Source organism: Panulirus ornatus, chromosome 41, assembly GCF_036320965.1.
Source record: "Panulirus ornatus isolate Po-2019 chromosome 41, ASM3632096v1, whole genome shotgun sequence".
Taxonomy (NCBI): domain Eukaryota; kingdom Metazoa; phylum Arthropoda; class Malacostraca; order Decapoda; family Palinuridae; genus Panulirus; species Panulirus ornatus.
Genome location: NC_092264.1, coordinates 6,891,249 through 6,910,643, shown reverse-complemented (window position 1 = coordinate 6,910,643; position 19,395 = coordinate 6,891,249). Strand labels below are relative to the sequence as shown.

The window sequence follows — 19,395 nt, the reverse complement described above, 5'->3', positions numbered from 1 at the left end:
GCAGGCGGGTGGAACAGGAGGAGTGGGGGTTATTGGAACTAGTGGATGGTTTGGTGGCCGTTGGAGGGTATCAAGAAACCATTATATTTTGTATTTCCACAAACTGCATCGCTACTTATGTTGCCTCTTCAGCTGAACCCAGTGTTACTGTGTGTTATTAATCATCTGACTGACGTACACTCTTGGCCAGTGTTTATGTCTCGTGTACACGAGAGCTAGTTACGTCAATCCTTACACGACGGTAAGCTTGAGCGTTTCTTCCTCTTAATACCTTAATGGCTCAAGAATTTCCCTGTCTTATATCATGTAGCACGAGTGATGATGCTGGCATCCCCACAGGTTCTTACAGACCTCAGTGTCCTCTGTGTCTTTAGTTATTTACCAGCTTTCACAGTCCACTTCTCGTTTCTCAGAGGCAACCACCTAGGCTTATTTGCATACACATTTCACCTTCTCCTTTGTGGTAACGTAATATGGAGAGCTGCGGGACACCACCTTCATCGCATGGAACAGTTCCGTGCATCAGGTCCACCCGAGCAACACGTCCGTCCCCGTGCCAGACATACGGCTCGTGTAAGTTATTTCTCTGCCAACACTTAGGTCAGTGTGGTTCCCTATCACCACTTGAGTCACTGACTTTCTGCCAACAACTGGGTTAGTGTGGATCCCTCCCAACAATTGGGTCACTGTGATTCTCGACCATCTATTAGGTCATAGTTGTTCCTTACCAACACTTGGTGCAGTGCTGTTCGTCTTTTTACTTCTTCAAGAATTTCGAAGAAGGTATCCTTTTGGTGGACATTAATATGGGAAATGACATTTAGTTTGAATCAGGTGTCAATTTCCTAATGTATAGAATAGTCTGATTTATTCATGGTCGCACTTGAACTGATTGATCGATGCCTGAGAGTCCTTCGTGACCCAGAAGATCTATCGTCGTTCTGCTTTTCTCTCCTTTTCTTCACGTACACTTGAACACCGCACTACCGAGAACTCTCGGACGAACCACTCGCAAAATCTCCCGCCCTCAAATCCCATTCCTCTGGTCAGACCAAGAGATATATTCATAGCATTACCTCCAGCTACCTGGAACTGGGTCTAGGTCACAGCGAACAATCTTCAACATGAGGAATATCTGTACATATTAGATCCCTCATCATCCCCCTACCTTACCCTCTCTTTCATTTATTCTCCCTCTGTTATTCCTGTCTATCGGTTATCACCGTCCTCCTCACGGTTACCTTCCTGCACTTGCCCTTGGCACATGACCATGGTACGATAATGCTCCAAACTTTGCCGCACGAAACACTGCTGTGTCTTTAGGTGTTTTTATCTATACACACACTTCCCACACAGTCAACTTCTTTTGTATTTGCAGGGACTTTCAGTCATGAGTTTCAGATTCTCCTGCTTCTCTTGTTCAGTCATGAGTTTCAAATTCTCCTGCTTCTCTTGTTCAGTCATGAGTTTCAAATTCTCCTGCTTCTCTTGTTCAGTCATGAGTTTCAAATTCTCCTGCTTCTCTTGTGAAACAGTGCCTCTTTCAGGGGACTCTGTTATCAAACCTTGCCTCCTGTAGCCTCTGTGGTAATATCCTGTATACAGTTAGCTGTTTTGGCTTCCAGTCTCTACGCGCACTGTATCGTCTTTGTTTTACCTCCAACTACCTCTACGTCTGTTATCGTCTCTTTCTCTCTCTCTATTTCCGTGTATTTCTATGTATGTCTTCGTCTCTCTCTACATCTGTCTCTACATCCGCCCATCTGTACGTATGTTTTGTCTCTCTTAACGTCTAGCTGTGTCTCTGTTTTCCTCCTACTATCTATAGCGGTCTTCCTCCACTTCGTCTTCATCTCTGTACACCCTTTCTCTCGCTTTACGACCGTCTAGCCCTACGTTTTACGTCTTACCCACACTCAGTATACTAACCAAGACTATACACAGTATCTGTGATAACATTTCCTTTAAAGATATAAGAAACTGTTCTCTCCAAGTTTGCACGAAGTATGTATGTATTTCCCAGGCTCCTGTGAACTCAAAAACATCAGAGGGCAACCTACAAAACCTTAAGGGAGTGTATCCTCAAAATCCTTGAGAGAGATTACATGTTTACTAAACTTAATCTAGTTTAAATCGGATTAAGTTTTGCTTTAGCAGTTAAATACTTAGGCTTACAGAAGTGTTGTAAATATCGCCCTGGGAAAAAAGCCAGGTGGGGGTCTGGCTTACGTAGGTGAATTACCTGTCGTCCTGGGAAAAGAAAGTCGGACGGACTTCAGTAATGAACACCACCAGAAACGTTGCGTCACATCACAAACAAAGTCGCTCAAGATTCGTGTGAAAGTTTTCCATCATCTTATTTCAAATCACATTGTGTATCCAACGTTGTAAGCACGACTCCTGAGCACGACAGTACGACCCCTGAGCACGACAGTACGACCCCTGAGCACGACAGTACGACCCCTGAGCACGACAGTACGACCCCTGAGCACGACAGTACGACTCCTGAGCACGACAGTACGACCCCTGAGCACGACAGTACGACCCCTGAGCACGACAGTACGACCCCTGAGCACGACAGTACGACTCCTGAGCACGACAGTACGACCCCTGAGCACGACAGTACGACCCCTGAGCACGACAGTACGACCCCTGAGCACGACAGTACGAACCTTGAGCATGACGGTGTGACAATATATCAAGGTTTTCGATTGCTATGTATACATTTTTAATCGTGTCGTGACGTTCCAAGTAGTAGTCTTTTCTTTGTATTCTTCATATGTATAATTTCACCTTTTGTCGAGTCGATTCTCTTATAAAAATCTTTCTCACACATTCTCATGCAATTTTAAGGATATATATAAAAAGACACTTATGTGAGGGCCGTGTGATACATCCTTAATGATATCATGGATTCTTTTATAAGATTTCTCTCTTCTCTAAAATTCTCTTTTCAGATAAGGTCAGGTCTTATACTTGCCTAGGGTATGTGATACCTTGTTCCTACATCACTGTACGACCTTGTGCTTGGAGATGGAATTCTAATATCATTGCTTTTTCAGTAATGAGATCCTAATGAAATGCACTCTCGTTGAGAGCGCTTCCTGACTTTTTATATATTCTGAGTCTCTATACGAATGTATGTATATCTATATATGTATGTATTCATTTCTATATGTGTATATATGTATGTGTTTCTCTTCATGTATGCATGTGATTACTATTTGTTTGGTACGGGGAGAGAGTTTTAACTTGTGTTGCCCCGTCTCTTAACCTTGTATATATATATATATATATATATATATATATATATATATATATATATATATATATATATATATATATATGTGTGTGTGTGTGTGTGTGTGTGAGTGTGTATGTATGTATTTATGTTTGTACAAACATCTGTATGCATGCTTACTTAAACACCGTTCTCAAAAGTCGTATTGTACTCATCTTCCACAGAGACCTTACAACATCTTCTCTACGTCGAGTAATCCTCAGCAGCTTGTTTAAGAAGCTTCTTCAGAACAACAGTGGAATGAGGGTCGCAATTACACTCCCGCTTCAGGTAAGTAGTTCCTAGAACTCAGTCCCCAGATTGCCATCATTAATGAACTGTAAGAAGCATGTTACATCCCCCTTCCCCCTTTTGTCAAGTCGTCTTTTCATTATTTTTGGGAATTTTGTTTTCTTCAACTACTTAATGAACCTTCAGCCAATACTAACCACTGACGAAGCAGTTTTACCCTCAAGACTGATCGTATGCCGAACGCTTGTAGTAAACACGCGTCTTATCGTAATGACTAACATTTTCCTTTGGGAAAGAGAGAATCTTAGGGCGATTGTTCCCGTAGCATCCCAACACATAGGATGTTTGTCACAAAGGAGTTGATCGTAACTCGTGACAAAAGACTCGTCTAGTTCGAGAGATGAGCTCATCTGGTCTGAGGGTCTTCGTTTGGTCGGTCTCACGGTCTTTGACGCTTCTGAAAATGTAAATATGACACCTAGACCTGAACCACAAGATTATTCAATCTCCGTTCATGAAACACTAGATTATTTCATCTCCGTTCTTGACGACTACACTAATGATATCATAAACTAGTATATTTCAGACGAAAAAAAAAGACACTAGAGGGAGGAAGTGAGTCAGGGAACATCCAACAACGGTTTTCGTCTTTTCAAGAAGGAACTAAAGCTCTAGAAAGCCCACAGTGCGAGATAGGTCCTCTGAAAGTCGTATTTCACAGCGGTGCCATTTCACTGATTGAGATTAAGTTGCCAACAGAAAACTGGGTGTGTGGCAGACGAGGCATGCTGGGCGGCACTGTGATGACAGATACCGAGGGTTGTTCACTCATGTGTTTCATGGTCATTCTATAATGATTAGTAATAAAGAAGTAAAGAGAAAAAGTGTGATTAAGGTAATTAATAAATCTATGTAAATAAAACATTAAAGAGTGGTATAACGAAGTTAATAAAATGAAATACCTATTGCTAATAGGTAACTGAACCGCCCGTCAACAGCAACAGCTTGACTTCAAAAATTTTTGATTAAATTCCATTATTCACTGTACATGAGCTTGGCTGTGAATATTGCGAATATTCTGTGAGTGAACGGCGTTGGATTCAGGCTTTGTGTGAAGGTTGTAATCACTTTTAAACTGAAGCTTAAAGCAGAGTGGATATCCAGCAGCAAGCTGAGCTTGGCTAGAGGCTCAGCCAGAAATTGAATTAGACACAGAAAATCCTTCTGCCTACGACTCTGTCTTCAGATCAGCTTGGAAGAAAGCTGGATAGAATGGATTTTGAAGGATGTCCATCTCAGGAAGAAAAGATTAGAGGCGAGAGAAATCTTATCAGTAGGAAGAAAACATGAAGAAATATTACAATAACCGGAGGAGACATAATCAAAGACCATAATCTTGAAATGAAAACGACTTGAGGAAACCAAACCAAACAGGAGAGAGGGATCACATGTAATGGTGGATTGAGTCAGGGAAGAAGGGCAGGAGGATTAGTGAGAGGCGCTGAGAAAGATGGCCAGAGAAAATGCCCGTTACACAGGGACTCTTGAGGGAGGAAGAGAAACTGAGGAACACAGACCTGGGAGCACTGAAGCTGAGGGAAGTAGTAAGTTGCTGAGTAAACCTGCAGACACGGTGGTATACTCTGAGACGAAACCAAGAAATATGTGGCGTTTCTGATGGCAGTTTAGGCAGAGTGCGGAAACAGATTCTTAGATTGTGTACAGGAAAATTCCTATTTCAACATGCCACTGAGAGAAATTGAAACATTCAATATTAGACTTTATATCTGCTTCGCATAAGTATGAAACGGAAAATATTATATACATTACACCACTTGGGAAAAGTAAGCATGCAGTGCTTCACATCACCGTATGTTTGGTGAGGACGTAAAAAGATCAGAGAGGAAATCAGGTTCAAAAAGGAAACACTGCCAGGGAAACATCATGCTGCTACTCTATTTGTTTGTGAACATATATTTGAAAATATTATTCCATTGTCAGAATACGGAACATTGTCATGGAAAGTTCTGTGGTTTATACTTACGATGTAATGTAAGTACACACACACACACACACACACACACACACACACACACACACACACACACACACACTTACAGATGTATGTTTTATTACTGGCGTTAGTATAGTGCGAGAAGGTTATAAACAGCACACATGCGAGTGGAAGACTACACAAATACAAGTCTGTCTTTGTTAGGCAGAGATATCAGGTTGTAGTGTTGAGGTATGTGAGTGGTTGGCGAGAAGGTCGGGGTTAACAGACCTGTCTAGCTAGTGGGAGAACAATAACGAAACTGTTAGGAGGACAGCAGGATGAGGAACGAGGAGTGTGTATACACATGATCTTTCCCTCTTACGTTATTCTGCTTGAGGAAGACCTTGTGCCGAAACGTTTGGAATAAAGTCACTGCTTTAACCTTGCGTTTGTCCATCACATCATTATCGTCACAGTTTACATAATATGTGTATATGTGTGTGTGTGTGTGTTTATATATTATATACATTTACGTATACACACATGTGCGTTGACGTACACACACAAGCGCTCATGCACATCTCCTGCAGACTAACTTATACAGTGACTTCCGGCAAGAGATCGATCGTTAGACGATATGACACCCTGTAGTAAGGTCTAAGACACAGTCTTACCGTGATTGTGGATTATGTCTTGGTCAGGTGGTGGCGATGCTGGTGATTACCTTCTTCATGTGAAGTTTTCCCAGGGGGTTCGTGCCCGCCCCAGGGGGTACGGTGAGGGGGTGATCCTCGCCCAACGGGGGGGGTAAGGGTGGGATGAATCCAGTCTACTCACGTGGGGGTGATGTCGGCCCCAGTAGACCCCCCCTCACACCCAGGGCTACGGGTCACAGAGAACAATAAAGATAAATATGAGTTGAACCAGAATTAAGATCACTCGTAAAATGAATTGATGATACCCAATCAAACTGAACTTTTTACATGTGAACGAAGGGTCAAACATCTTGAGAATAGACCAATATATATATATATATATATATATATATATATATATATATATATATATATATATATATATATATATATATATATATATATAAGAGAGTTTCAAAATGAAAATGAACTAGAAATTGTTATTGACGTAACTGTTGGTTTAGCATTAATATGACAATGAATTTAAGGAATGACTCGTAAAGACGAAAACCTGACTCAAGATACGTCAACAGACATACCTTATTATCTCTCCCGGAAGATGGAAGAAACTCTCTGATTGACCAGAGGAAATCTGTGTTGTCTTACGTTCAGTGAACGGTGAAAAGTGAAAGAAATAGATACGTTTATATCTGTAGGATGAGGGAGGAGAGAGTGACAATGTCCCGGCCTCTCAGTCAAGACAGAGGATGGAAGGTGATGAATATATAGCGAATGTGGCAGTCATGGAGACACGAGAGGCCGTGTGTAGGTTGTGTAGCTTGAAGCTCCAGGGAGAGTGGACTGGGCGGCAATGGACGAGGGTTTTTGCCATGGGGCAGGACCAGCACGCAGAGCGAGAGAGAGAGAGAGAGAGAGAGAGAGAGAGAGAGAGGAGAGAGAGAGAGAGAGAGAGAGAGAGGAGAGAGAGAGGACGAAAATATAAGCAGAAGAGTCAGTGTATTATAAGTGATATAGTTTGATGGTGCAAGTATATCATCTTACAAGCGTACCTACCACAACCATCACGGTAACCACCACATTCCCTTCAGCCTCCTCCGTCCCTAAGACACACACACACACACACACACACACACACACACACACCGTGCCAAGGGTGTGGAAGAGGGCAAATATCATACTTATATATGAGAAAGGAGACAGTGAGGAGGCTTTGAATTACAGACATGTCTCCCTGACGAGCGTGGTCTATAAGGTACTGGAAGAGATAATCAGAAAGCAAATTGATGACTTTCTTCAGAGGAGATGCTACTCAAGTGAGAGGAGAGAGGGCTAACGTAACGAACCTTGTGACTTCTACGGGAGTGTGAGCCCTGGTGTAGAGAAAAATGAAGGCTAGGTGCATTATCTGTATCTGAAGTGGCAGAAAGCATTTAACGTAGGAGGCTGGTAATGGAGTAGGATTTTAAATCAGGAATTTAAAGGGTGTCTCCTTCGATATATACGGACGATTATCTTCATGAAAAGGACCAGACGACGCATATCATAGGAGCCTTCTTGAAATGGCTTGAGTCCACCAGCGGCGTACCACAGGGTCCAGTTCTGGGACCATTGCTTTTTATGATCTATGTGAATGACATGCCAGAAGGATTGGCTTACAACCTGAACATGTTTGGTTGGATGTCAGTTTCATGATGGAAGTTAAAAACAGAATAGGATTGCACCACATACAAGGGGACCTTGACAAACTCCAGAATTTGTCTTTTATATGTTGTTGATGAAATTCACACCGAAAAAACTTAAAGTAATGAGGATGAGACACAGTAAAAGAAAACCTCAACATGGGTGTTTCCTAGCTGAAAATAAGCTGCATGAATCTTTCTGTGAGAGACTTGTGAATCGACATTGTCCCTAATCTGTTACCAGAGTCCCACCGTAAGAGAACATTTTGGGAGATACACTCTCTGTGGGCGCATATTAGAATTGCACTCATGAACATGGATGAGAAAATGTTCAGCAAAGTAATATTCGCGTCCAACATCAGGCAAAAGCTAGAATACGCTTTTCAGGTTCCGTCACTGCACTTGAAGAATTATGTAAGAACTAATAGAGAATGTGCAGAGGAGGGCAATAAAGATGGTGTCAGAATTATTCTCATAAACCAGATTGAAGATGTAAACATTGAACAGTTCTTCGAAAGATGCAGGAATAGAACGACCCGATTCCATAACACAATATTAAGTACAAAATCTAACATTTAATGAAGTATTTGTATGGTATAAGAATGGTGAATGAACAGAATGAATTGAAGGATGACGCTGTGAATGATGACAGTATAGAGAAGTTTTAGTATTTGTGTGATTGAAGAGGAAGTTCAAGAGATGGTGCCCCACGAGGGTATAAGTCAGTCCCTGTGCAGTACAAGTAGGTAATTATACACACACACACACACACACACACAGACACACACACACACACACACACACACACACACATAAAGGAATTTGTTGATAAGACTCTTATAGCCAAAGATCCAACGATTCTCAACCATTCAAGTTGGAATGATCTAGTGACATATCGAAAACACCGTCGTTATGTGGGGGAAAATCTAAAGTGGTAGAAAAATGGTGGTTTTATACATCGTAACTGTTCAAAAATGATAGTTCTCTGACGACAGAGAGAACACTTACTTGCGGTGAGATTTATCCCAAAGACGGGCCTGATGGGTAGCGCACACCGAAGGATGATGTATAGGACCGAGTCGTATCAGTTACGTGTTGTCAGGTGTTATGCATAAGAGAGAAAGACTGTATCTTTGTAGATTGAAAGCTAGTTGCCCACATGTGAGAGAGAGAGAGAGAGAGAGAGAGAGAGAGAGAGAGAGAGAGAGAGAGAGAGAGAGAGAGAGAGAGAGGCACGTAATAATACCTTTAAGTGGCTATTACGCTAATATATAACACGAATGCTCAACTGAAGTATGCAGATACTAAATACGATACAAAAAAGAAACAAAAAAACCGGCTATAAAGTGTAGACTCATTCAAACGTAAATACGCGAAAATCTCAGTTAATATAACACTTACGTCATTGAATCTGTTTGAGATTATGGTACACAGAGACTGATGAATTTACGTAAGCATCAAAGCATTTGAAATAGAGCAAACAATATGAAAATTCCATTTTTTTACAAATTACTACAGCAAAAAAAAAAAAAAAAAATACGGGTTCTCTTCTAGGTGTTTTCTGCTTAGATTATTTGGTCTTCTTGCAGTGGCCTATGTTCCTCATTAGTGTGAATTCTTACGTCAGATATAATGTAATAACAGGGAAAACAGCGACAATAGCACAGCTATACTAGTACAGCTGTTAGAGTAGATGTGAAACAGCGCAGCTCTCATAGCACAGCTGTAAAGGTAAAGCTATGATACTAAAATGACTGTCATCATAGAGCAATAATAGCACAATCATGACATCATAGCTATATCGCCAAAGTTATGATAGCACACTATAACATCAGCAGTCATAATTCATAAGTAATAGCACAACTGCAAGAGCATAGTGAAAATAGCATATCTCCATTGGAATAGCTGTTGCAACACGCAGTAATAGCACAGCTACGACAGCAGACTTATGATAGCATATATATATGATAGCACCTAATATAGCACAGTTAGAATAATACATCCCAAATAACACACCCATAATTTCGCATCTATAATACCACAGCAGAAAAGTGCATCCTAAGTAACACACCTATGCTAAAACAAAGCTTTGATAGCACAGCTGTGATATTACATGAGTCTTTATGTAAAGTGAATATGGTTTCTGTATCCCAAGGGGTTAGGACAGTGATATGGCGCTTCCAGTGTAATTAAAATATATTACAGCTACAAAGGGGTACATGTATAATATAGGAAAAGGCGCTATGGTTTGTTTAATAGTAGATAGTTTATAAATCATAGCAATAAATGTGACAATATAATAATTACACTATTGCTAAGTGAATTGCTCTTTGTTATGGTAAATGATTAGTTTTTATTAGAAAAATGTTTCAGTTATTCAAAAAAAAATTCTTTATGAGCAAGATAACACAGCGCTAGAAATTCGAAATTGCAGAGTGATGAAGAGTTCATCACACTTTGCTATGTTATGATTTAACAGAGGCTCCGGAGAGAAGTGGTTAACATGGCCTTACTATGTACGGGAGCTGGGGATGTCCTCTTGGTCTGGTCCAACGTAGACTTATAGAAATGCGGGTCTGAGTTCCTCTCGTTCTAAAGGGAAATACCTTCCTTCTTCATTGTCTCTCGCCTTACTTATGGATGCTTATTCCATGAGCATCCTCTGAGATCGTTACATATTACCATCTCTTCGGTAGTCTCGTCCAAACTAGTTTGTTAAGCGAGTATCTGGTGACGATCAGGACGTGTATCACCAATATAAACAAATGTCAGATCATTATCACATTGCAGTATGTATTCCCGTGTGGTCACTGTGCCAACCAGGCGTGCAACACAATAAGGTAGAGGAGGTGGTGTTGCCGTGTGAGGGACATGGGGGGGAGGTGGGAGTGTTGTTGGTGATGGCCCGGGGCAACACACACCGCGCCAGCCCAGCCAAAGACCACCAGCAGGGGATGTACGACCGCTCAGCCAGGGCAGCGGCGGCGAACTGAGCTGTTCCACACCCTCCTCTGCCGAGTCACTGTGTGTGTGTGTGTGTGTGTGTGTGTGTGTATGTGTGTGTGTCTGTACACGTGTGCGTGCCTGCGCCCGCGCGCGTGTGTGTATGTGTGTGTGTGTGTGTGTGTGTGTGTGTGTGTGTGTGTGTGTATACTGTGTCAGCTGCGAAACTTATATCTAGAGTTTTTATATACCAGTGGCTTTAACATCAGGTTATGATACGTTCCCTCATCGTCAGCTGGAGGCATATGAACGTACCCGCTCAATACGCGGCAGCCACAGACTCCTAATTTTATTGGCCTTACGCGCATTAGTCAAGCGCTTTGCCATCGTAATGACACCAGTGAGTGCGAGCATCTCAGGAGGAGACCTGTTTGTTCAGAATGATCTTTGTGGTCCCTGTAGCTGTTAAGATTCAGTTTGTGGCTGCTACATCGTTTCTCATGAGCGGTGTGAAGTAAGGATAATCTACGACTTATGAAAAGCGGTCGTAGGTGGTGTAGAAAATGGTTTTGAAAGCCGACATGCGGTAACTTAAAACCTTGCCCAGATTCTGAAGTACCTACACTCAAAACTTGGAGCCTCCAGATAGCACGGTTCGACCATGACAGAATAATTTACACTCTCCCGGTTGTAAATTATTACAAGCTTTAGGCACGGGGTGCAGATACTTTTTTGGGAGACTGTGCAAACACGAAAAAAGAATATATATATATATATATATATATATATATATATATATATATATATATATATATATATATATATATATATATATATATATATATAATCATTACCCAATATTATTAGAAGTAAAAATCGTAAGGAGTGAACCAACCATCACGAGAGACCAAGAAATTCCGGGCAGCGGTGTCTGCTGGCCGCGGCCCGCCCAGCTGGCTTAGCAGAATTCCCAAGATGGATGGCCAGCATCTCCCGAACTGGCGATAATACAGGAGCAGGGGTTTATCTCTCACTTCACACTCATTAAGACGAGTTTCTGGGGGTTTTCACAGGACTTGGGGGTACTGGGACGAGCAATTCGTGTTATTATCATAGGCCATTTGCAGTAGTTATATAGATAAAGAATAAGGAATATAAGAATAAAAGCACTAGTATTCAAAGGCAAACGTCACTCATGTAAGAACATAAAAGGAAAAGTTAAGTCACACAGTACCACATAGACACACACAAATGTATCTAGTTACAAAACAAATAGAAAGCAATCCTAAATATACGCCCACACAACCGCAGTCAGACATAAGCATACATAATTTACAAACTTACACTGACATACATTCATAGGGAGAGGGAAAGAGGTGGAAATTTTGGCCACCTTATAACCACAACTTTGTGAAAACGGGAGACACACAAAATCACTTTCGTGTATAACTGTATTAATTCTTTAGGATGTATACATATAAACCCTAATGTACGTAATGGATCCCAGATCTTGAGTATTATCTTGCGATGCAGTGTTCCTCTTTCGGGTGTAATTGCTTAGCTATTTTACTACTTCTTGTCACATAAACAATCGTACTTTCGTTCTCACTGCAAAGCTATCATACTTTTAGGATGACAAGGATGTCTTTTAGAGATAAGTAAGAAGCCGCTGTCTCAGGATGAATGATAGGTTATGCGGAAAAACGTGGACGTTGCATCAAATTTCACAGCCCTTTTTATTTCAATCCATATTGCAATCCAGTTCTACTCAGGTGGAGCAGTACTGTAATTTTACTTACCAGTAATGTTTCATCACCATCCTACAGTAGATTGCCAACACTGTTAACCCCAGAGCAGGTTACAAATTCAGTGTAAATCCTGTTCCAAGCAGATCAGAACCCTCAATCCCGCCTAAATCACGATCCCACGTTTCCTACAAAGCCTGGGCCGCTTAGATCTGTGCATCAATTGACACTAGACCGTCTCCGTCAGCCAAATGTTGCAGTTTAGTGTCTCACAGTATCTGGCAAGAACAATGTCAATCTGGCTCATAGCGAGAGAATAAGTTTTGTATGCAGAACACTTGATGAATGACATTACACTGCTTGACCAGAGATCTGTATGTTTAGCTTTGATATAGGGAGCACATGTTCTTTACGACCTGCTTCTTTGGTGTACACACACACACACACACACACACACACACACACACACACACACACACACACACACACACACATATATATATATATATATATATATATATATATATATATATATATATATATATATATATATATTCCGGGTGTGCATATTCGTGTGAGCAGATGCGTGAGCATTTGGTATTTGTATGGACATATATGTGGATTGTTTTAAGACATACAGGTTGGGATGTGTGTACTTGTATGGACACGTGCATATGGGGGAGGGGGGTGTAAATTTACAAGCATCTATGTTGGGGTGTGAGGACATACAATACGCGGGTATGTGAGTATGATCGTTATATTATTTTGGAATGTAAATAAAACCGTTAGTCAACAGCGACTCAAACAGAAGAGTCAGGCTGGCCAAGCGCTCTCTTGCCGCTCCCTCCCCGCTGGATCACACTTGCCAACAGCCAACCCTGCTTCCAAAATTCGTATTAAACTTTTCCAAAAACGTTTCAGTTCAGCCAAAACAAATTGTCAACCCCCTGTCTGCCCTCGAGCCCACAGGAGATGGATGACCGAGCCTTCTTTGAGGAAATATTTATATAGATATAAATTTTTAGATGGGAAGTAGCTTTTTGTAAGCTTTACCTAAGGCCAGCTTAGCTTGAACCTGTGACCCACTTATCTCAGAATGTCACATCTTATCTAGACGCAAAATATGTTACGTAAAAGATCTAATTCATGCTTCGAATTTAGTAGAATATCTAACCATTTAGATGCAGGAGACGGGAAACTAAGTCTGTAATCTTTGTTTACTCTGGATGGTGTAGGAGGTCTTCTGAGGGGTCCCTGTTGTGAAGGGATCAGATGTCACCACAACCTCGTGTCCGCCAGCCTCACTCACTGTGAGGAGGAGCAGAGGATGTCACAACGACACACAAGGCCTCACAGTTCCTCCCTCGTAATTGACAATGCACTTCAACACCTTCCTGGATCAACACAGTTGACAATACATTCCGTTTTCTCTCAGACCATAAGACTACACGTCACACGTCATTATAATCAACTCCTTACACACAACGAGACAACCTCTCAGTACGACTGCACGACCCTTGAGCACAACGGCACGACCCTTGAGCACAAAAATACGACCTTTCCACCAGACGGTACAACCCTTGGTTACAAGGTTTTGTCCGTAGTCCTGACCTTTGAGTGTCCGGTCAAAGGCCATGGCATCATAAAGCTATCGTGTGTCCCAGGTCATCCGAGTTCACATCTAATGCGATTTATAACAAACAAATAAGAAATAGATATATGACTAGAAATTGTTTATCGTTTTATCAGATGTTTAGGTGTTACCGGACTCCTCCTGTGTTAGATTACACCTCGAGTGTAGAGTCACTTCAAAGAACTTGTCACTCCAAAGGGGTCCATCTTTTCCCTACCACTGGAAGCAGCGCCACCTTGGAGCTGGAAGAGCTTCTGGAAAAGGGCTCCTAGAGAGCGTAACTCCAGAACCCTTCTTAAGAAAAGTGTCCTTAGACGATTATGGATAAATATACAAATATCAAATGTTTATGAATATGATTATCACAAGACATTTTCCCGCTGCGGTTTCATTCCTTTAATGTATCCTAAACCTTTAGTGTGATGTATTTTCGTGGTCCTCACAACAGAAACAAACATGTTAAATAATTCCATAAGAAAGTGAACGGTAACAATGACTTTACCCCAGCCTTAATGAAATATGGTGAGTGATTTCCCAGGGGCTAGACTGCTGCTGGAGAGTAGGGAGGTAGAGTTGTTGATAAAGTGCGTGTGTGTGTATTTATGTGTGTGTGTGTGTGTGTTATCGTAATGTATATATCTGTGTGTATACGTGTATGTGTTTGTGAACCTATGTTTATAGCTTGGTCGGTTTGAATACACGTATATATACGTTTGCTGTCCAGTGAACTTATCTTGCTTGAAAAGGGAGCTGTGGTTTCGGTGCATTACACATGACAGTTAGAGACTGAGTGTGTAGCGGGGTGGCGACGGGAATGAATAAAGGCAGCAAGTATGAATTATGTACATGTGTATATATGTATATGTCTATTTGTATATATGTATACGTTGAAATGTATAGGTATGTATATGTGCCTGTGTGGACGAGTATGTATATACATGTGTATGTGGATGGGTTGGGCTATTCTTTCATTTGTTTCCTTGCGCTACCTCGCTGACGCGGGAGACAGCGACAAGGTATAATAAATGAAAAATATGAATATATATGTAGATATATATGTGGTGAAGGAAGGTAGTTGATATGAGTACATGTGTTCATCTTGTCGTATCCCATTGTTTCTCCAGTGATGTTGGTCAGGAAGTTCGCCTGTCAAATAGATTTATCCGGACCACTAAGATGGAAAGCTTGGCAAGCGCGTGCAAGCATTAACCCTTTTCCTGCTCTTGACGAACAGTCCTATGGTATTCTCTCTATCTTGGCACTTTCTGGTGTCATTCGCTTTGTTTTAGCAAATTTTGGTGTTATTCATTCTGATATATTCTGACGTCATTCGGTCTGACTTTTTTGCTGTCTGTTATTATTCTGTTTGGATTGACGTTGTCTGTTGTCATTCCATTTGGACTGACACTCTCGTCATTCTCTTTGGATTAACACTGTATTGGTTTTTTGTTTGGATTCACAGCGGCTATTGTTATTCTTTTTTTGGAATGACACTATCTATTATATTTTATTTGGAATGACACGGTTTGTTGTCATTCTGCTTACCTTGTTATTGTCTCACGTCATTCTGTTTGTCTGACCATATCATTAGTATCATTTCATCTGACTGGCATTATCCACGTTTCTTTGTGTGTTTTTTCCGCTCTAATTTCATTTTTCCTGACTGTGAACTGAATGGTCATCCTTTCTACTTTAGTACAGTCTAATGTCATTTGCATTAGCTTTGCACATTTGGATGTCATACCTTGTTTATAGACACTGTTTATCGACATTCTGCAGGGATTAGTATTCTTTAACACGAACATACCAGTCCTGTCTGTGTTTGATATATTTTTAAATATCTTGAAAATATAATTCTGTCTATCTGGTTAATTACTGGTATCTTTGTCATGGATTAAACCCTTCCCCTAAAAAATAAACATTTCAGTTACATTAATAGGACTAGCAATCCACTTACCAGCTGCTGACATAAGCTGAGGAGGACTCCCTCCACGGAAAGTCTTTGATGTAGTGAGGTATGTTGTAGTACTTCGACTTTAAGTGTACGATATGTGATCTGCCTAAAGATAATCAGAGAGAGAGAGAGAGAGAGAGAGAGAGAGAGAGAGAGAGAGAGAGAGAGAGAGAGAGGAACTAAATGAGACAGCGGGAGGGATGGTCAGCCTAAAGGAAAGTTGTTAAGGACCAACAGACAAATGATGATTAATTTGGTCGTGTGAGGACAAAGGGAATTTCACTTACATGCTGAAGCTCTCAAACACGACGGTGCGACCTTTAGAATACGACAGGGACAACCTTGAGCAAGACGGTACGACCTCTAAGCACGACAGTGCCACCCTGGAGCACGGACGTGCGATCCTTACATATGATAGACTGGCTTTTGACCTGATCTATGAGGGGTCAGGTCAGAAACCAGGACATCATACCCATGGATCGTATTGTGCTTATGGGTTGTCCTGACGTGCGCAAGGGCTATATCATGGTGCTTAGGGGTTCAGTATACTAGAAAAAAAAAAGTCCTTTCTTATTGTCTCATGCCGCCAGAACCCATTCCTCTGGACAGGCCAAGGTAATTGACAAATGACTCGGGCAGTAACCTCTTCCTTCCTGGTAATTTACCTTATACACAACACGTGCGCTACTTCAAAAAGAAATCATAAGTTAGAAATACAGTTCACGTGTCTGCTACAGAAACTACAGATGAATTATGTAATTAGGAAGAATTACTCCGTGATGAATTGAACAGCTTGTTTCGCCTTTATTGTTAACTCGAGGCTGAGACGCCGTCAACCACGAAACGAAGACTGGTTGTGTTGTGCTGGGTTGTTGTAGAGTGTCTGTGTTCCAACGTCACGTTAGAGTATTATAGTGGTGTTTTCGTGGGGTACTGTATGATAGAGTGGCGTCAGGGTGATGTAGTTTTTGGCTGTCTTGTTTTTTTTTTTATTTTTAAGAATCTGTGATGCTGTATTCAATGATCTCTTTTGGGGGGTTGAAGTATTGTGTTGGGATGCTATGATATCGTAATGAGCTGGTATGTCGTAGCTTTGCAGTAGAATCTAATAGTGTCGCTCTTAGGTGTTCTGTTTGAAAATTGTATTTCGATGGTAAAGTGTTTGATGAAGTTTTTTTTTTTTTAGTTTACGTATTGTAGTGTAGTGCAAAAGGTTAGGACGAGAATGAAGTTGTGTTATGGTGTTTAGTGTGTAAAGTGGGATACGCTAGTGTTTCTGCAGAGTTACCTCATAGCCATATAATGGTCTGGATCCAGGGATGATGTATTTCTGTCTCGTGATCCGGAGTCCAGGTGTATTGCACAGGTGTGTTGTTACTGTGTTTTATGCTCTTGTGTACTGATGGTAAATGATAGTTGAATAACCCGTCAGTGGAGGGGAAAGAATGTGCTAAATTTTCTTCCTGTTCGCCTTCTGCAGCATGACTCAGCCCCTGAGGAGTTAAGACATATTGGTGCCAACGTCGTTAATTAAAGAAGCCGCCTTCTAGTTCCCCGCGTTATTAGTAACGAGTGAAACCCTCGTCGGGGACGTTAACAATATAACAACACCACACTTGATCACAAGACTTGAAACCTTGAGGGGCTTTTGTCGTCTGTTGAACTCCCTGGACGCAGTAGATTAGAGAGTAGCAGGGCTGTGTTCTTTCCCAAGACGCGTTTATCAGATTATGTACCGGGTCAGTACCCAGACCGGAGCTGTGGTTCCGGCGTGTGGAGCCGGTGCGCAACTGGTTGGCAAATGTAAAGAAACAGACAGGAGATTACTGGGCTGTATTAATTCCTGAGAATTGTTGTGTTAGGGTTAATCACACGGAATCATACAATTTCCTTGTCGTAATCATGAGTAATGATGTGTCAGTCTGTTTGGAATTAAAGTCTCCAAAATATGTGGTTACACAGAAATGAATAGTTCCAGCTCAGTTATAGCCATTCTCCTTTCTTGTTGCTATTGTGATAAGAGGAAATAATGGGTGCCGGTGGAAAAGAGGAATGGGTAATGCGACGTGTCCCCGTTAAATGGGTCGAGGCTGCCCTGGTTAGGTGACTGCCCATCTTTCCTTGTATTACTGTCGTTCCTCACATTTATGAATAACCAGACGTGTCACAAGATCAAGTTCCATCATGGATTAGGTAAAATTTGTCACAGAATGTGGCTAAATTTACCTCAAGCTCCATGTAACATATCAGAGGTTCAGGGCAATGTTTATCTCCTTGAGCAAGACGGTTCGACCCATGGGTATAGCGGTACACCCTTGAGCACGACGGTATGAACCTTCGGTATTTTGGCCTGGTCTTACACTTTTCCCTTCATAGAGAGGTTACAGTCCAGGCCATCATACTCAACGGTCGTATAGTCGTGCCTAAGGGGTTTTAAGGTCATTCTGAAAGGTAATAGGGTCGTGCTGAAGGGGTGAAGTAACTGTCATGACATCGCTATTCCTATCACATATATTCTAGCGTCGTTATATAAGTGAAGCAGACGACAGCGAGTGTTTGGAAAACGTCAAGGAATACGGCAATATTTCCTTTTTGTCCTCTACTTAACTATACTTCTTGTTCGCTGTGATGAAGGTAATGTGACGACGCCTGACAGGCTTTGATAAATCGTATGTCGCAGCTGGATATTATTTTAGGTAATCCTGAGGGTAAAGAAGGTAGTCAAGGGTGTTCTTTTTACAGTGTGTGTGACGCGTACGTGTGAGTAATATGGCCTTGCAGCGCGTCCATCACTGAGGCCACGCATGTAAACAAACACGCACGCCATCTACACGGCCAGTCACTACACTAAGCCTTTGTCTGCGCCTTTCTAATGAACCCCTTGATGCATCACGCAAGTCTATTCTCATTATGGATTATTCTTAAAACTGTAGAAATTCTTCCGAAAACATGTAGAGTCGAAGTTAGAGCATGGAAAAGAATGAAAAAAAAGAAAAGGGGCCGGAGTAATTTCACATAGAACCCAAGCTTGTAATCTAGGCAGCGATTGCTTCCCTCAGCCGGTAATATAGACCAACACGATCGTTAAGAATTAATGATGGTAATTTCATGAGCGAGATCTATGCATGATAAAACAAACATGCAATGTTGTTATTAGGTTGTCAAGTGTCATGCGGTCCCACGAGTGGCCAAGACAACACTAGTTTTGGCCCCATTCTACCTCGGTCTCATTAGCTTAATGTCTCTATTATTTTGCC

The 19,395-nt window shown here is 41.5% G+C and overlaps 2 protein-coding genes across 3 annotated transcripts in view; one reads left to right on the top strand and one right to left on the bottom strand.

Annotated features, from left to right (window-relative positions):
• The window catches only part of LOC139761641 (uncharacterized), a 54,793-nt gene extending 43,928 nt beyond the window's left edge, over positions 1 to 10,865 (bottom strand). For both annotated transcript variants that reach the window (XM_071685928.1, XM_071685929.1), the window contains exons 1-2: positions 10,377 to 10,865; positions 6,203 to 6,410 (exon numbers count right to left, since the gene is read on the bottom strand). The gene's annotated coding sequence lies outside the window, so the exon portion shown is untranslated. The remainder of the gene's footprint in view (positions 1 to 6,202; positions 6,411 to 10,376) is intronic.
• Positions 1 to 19,395, top strand: part of sav (scaffold protein salvador) — a 1,023,444-nt gene that overhangs the window by 328,342 nt on the left and 675,707 nt on the right. The window contains exon 5 of the mRNA XM_071685935.1: positions 3,466 to 3,571. The gene's annotated coding sequence lies outside the window, so the exon portion shown is untranslated. The remainder of the gene's footprint in view (positions 1 to 3,465; positions 3,572 to 19,395) is intronic.